The sequence below is a fragment of the Alexandromys fortis genome, unplaced genomic scaffold (genome assembly GCF_014885135.2).
Source record: "Alexandromys fortis isolate MF-2015 unplaced genomic scaffold, M_Fortis_MF-2015_v1.1 scaffold_10, whole genome shotgun sequence".
Lineage (NCBI taxonomy): Eukaryota > Metazoa > Chordata > Mammalia > Rodentia > Cricetidae > Alexandromys > Alexandromys fortis.
This window is the reverse complement of record NW_026067895.1, coordinates 11,885,742-11,889,185: the sequence shown is the minus strand read 5'-3', so window position 1 is coordinate 11,889,185 and position 3,444 is coordinate 11,885,742.

Genomic DNA, 3,444 nt, shown 5'->3' with positions numbered 1-3,444 from the left:
TTAGCTCCTCTTTAGTAACTAGGCACTCTCTGATAAATAGGGAAAGAAAAATCCACGGGGTTTGTCCCAGCACGATCATGCTCAGTAGATAGAAAATCCTGTCCTCAGCTGTGGTGGTTTGAATGAGAATGTTAATACTTGGCCCCCAGTTGGTGGAGCTGTTTGGGAAGGATTAGGAGGTGTGTCACTGGGGGTGGGCTCTGGGGTTGTAAAAAGCTTGCACCTTTCCAGTATTCCTCTCTCTGCTTCTCACTTGCCAATCAGGGTGTAACCTCTCAGGTGTTTCTACTACCATATTGTTGTTCTGGCATCATGGACACTAACCCTCTCAAACTGCAAGCCTAGTTTAAACACTTCCTTTTCTAAGTCGCTCTGGTGATGGTGTTTTATCACAGCAATAGAAAAGTAACTAATATATCAACCATCTTAACTCATTATACTGTCATTACCTTATCATTAAATTGTGAGGGTTTTTTTTTAAGATTTAATGTTAGTGTGGGGGGGAGGGAGGGAGGGAGGGAGAGAGAGAGAGAGAGAGAGAGAGAGAGAGTGTTCAGGTGTCCACAGATCAGATACCCTGGAGCTGGAGAGGGGCCATGGATACCATGTGGGTGCTGGAAGTTAAACTCAGGTCCTCTGTAAGGACAATAGATACTTTTAACTGTAAAGTCATTTTCTCAGCTGTGGTCAACTGTGGTGTTTGTTGACCGCTTCTTATGAGCCTTTAAAGAGGATTATGAGAAAAAAATATTCTAGGAGGGAAAAACTCAGTCTACCGTAATTGGAGAGGAAAAAGCTATCATCTAACCCCAGTGGATGCATCATCCACCTCACATAGTCATTAAAACTTCGGAAAAGAAACCAACATCTTTCACCGCTGCCCACCCTTGAGTGAGCCCACTCCTGAGTTGTGTGGAATGCATCTTAGCTTTACTAAATAAACACTCTCTCTCTCTCTCTCTCTCTCTCTCTCTCTCTCTCTCTCTCTCTCTCTCTCTCTCTCTCCTGGATTCTTTCCTCTAGGGTAACAAAAACCAAGAACCCTTAACCTGGCGGCAGTAAGATAAGGACAGACACCAATCCAGAAAATTCCAAAGTCAAAAGAGCCAGAAACTCAGCTTACAGCAGGTAGGACCGAGATTGTACAGCAGGAATGATGAAGGGCATTGCTCGCTGCCAGCACCGACTACTTGAAATGCACATTCCTTTTAGGGCAGCAATACTGCCTAAGCTTGTTGTAGCTGACTGGTTAGTAATTCTAAGGTCATGCTGACCCAGGGAGCCTCGAATCTTGTTTATGGTTACAGCTTGCAATTTGGGGAGATAAGAATAGTTTTTAACTTTTTGGCTGGGTGGCAAGGGATGTTTATTCTCGGGCAGTTCAATAATTGTCTCTACAGAAGTTTATCATTAGCAAGTTACGTGGAGGAACAAATTGCTGGGGTAGGGTGCTGCTTGTTTAAACTAATTCGAGCCTTACTCAAGAGTCCTAGCTAACATTCTGGCTTTCTGTGCAGTGGAGAGCTAGTAAGTGTTTACTGATCCGTTCTCTTTGGGTAGGGGAAGGGAAAAATAGCTGATGTGTCACGCTTTCCTTCTTTGTAGTCTAAACATTCTCTGTGAGCACACAGCTCTCGACAGGAAGCCGATGCGCTCACAGGTCCTCTGAAAATGTAGCCATCAGCTTTCACCAGCCAGACTCAGGATACTGCTCCCCCTCCCCCAGAAAGCCAAGCCAAAATCATCAACCAGGGAACCCTCCTCTGATAGCAACTTGGCTTGAGTACTGCAGCCAGCACTGTTTGGGGAAGTCGAACATGCCCTGCGTTTAGCTGCTATACTTTCCCTTTTGTCCAGCATAAAAGGATGACCAAACGAGCAGAGAGTGAGAGACTTTGGTGAGCTCCGTCCTAAATGGGATGTCTTCATCAAAACCTCCTCTCGAGGCTCAGAGATCTACGTGGAAGAGGAGGAGGAAAGGTTGTGCGAGCCAGAGGTGGAGGATGACTCCAAGACACAGCATCTTCTAGGTGCAACAGGGTTGATATGAACACATGAACATGCATAAGACTTTCACAAGTTCAAACCACGCAGAATCCCAGCACTGAGAGGGGGAAGCGGACACCAAGTCCCACCCCTCAAAAAACTATTTGTTGTCGATATCTTCCATGAAAGGGAAAATCTGTTCTCCCCAGTGGAGTGTCACTGGGTGTACCAACCACATTCCAGGGCAGGCCCCATGTCCAGGAGCAGTTGACCAACATACAATGAATTCCATTTTGTATGTGTGTTTTTTGTTTTGTTTTGATGGGTTTTTTTTTTCTTTAATGGTTTTTATCATTTGCTTCGTTTTCTGTTTCATGACAGTGAGACAACATGAAGTTGAGGGGCAGGGTAAGGAGGTGGGCAGGATCAAGGAGGAGTTGGAGGAGGGAAAATATGATCAAAATATATTGTATGGAAAAAGTTAATCATTAAAAGGATTTCCAGTATCCTGGATCATTCTGTCAGCAATTGATTATGCTGACAAAGGAATGAGATAACTCTACCTTACCATGGCTGATTTTTTTTTTTTAGGAGTCCATGGTTCTGATAGATTACTTTCCGTTCTGCATGGCAAATCACCAGATAAACCCTCCAGGCTAGAGCTTGGATGGCAGAGCAATGGTCTCACTACTTTTTGAATCTATTCTATTCCTTTTTTTCCCCTCTGGAAACTTTAATGTGCTTCCATGCAGTCCTTGTTAGTGTCTCCTTCCTCCTTTCCCCGACTCCCTCATCTTAAGATATTGTCTGATTTATGTTGTCCAGGCTGGCCTCGAACTGAGAGTCTCCTGCCTCGGTGACTCAGGTGCTACTACAATAGGTATTCACTACTGAGTCCGCCAATCTGTTAACGGTCATCAGCTATTCTGCACTTACATAGTGGGAAAAATCAGAAACAGCTGGAGTTGCGATTTTGTATAACCTTACCATTTTCATCCTTTAAGTTCTGTCAGTAACTGACTTTCCCCCAACAAAGTCTCAATTTCAAATGTTTCTAGAGGCCCACTCTACTTGAAGAAGCTAGAGTTCTTTCCTAATCTTCCTCCAGCCTTCAGATCGATTCTACCGTAAATATTTTCTGTAACCCTTTGATATATGCATACTGCCACGGAGATGCTATATTTCTTTCTCCCCCGCCCTTTACCAAATGCCCTTCCCTGTCAGCCTCTTTCAAGTTGTGGACTTCCAAACAGAACAGTACTCTCTGAACGTTAGCTATAACTCCTTTTCCTTTCTAGGGTTTCTTCTGAAGGATTCAACTCTCCAGTAGATCCTATTTTTCACAGGATACTTTGCCCTCCAGGAGTCCTTGCTAAGACTGAGGTCCTCTCCTTGAACTTGATTTTTTTTTTTTTTTTTTTTTTTTTAATTTTTTTTTTTTTTTTTTTTTAATTTTTT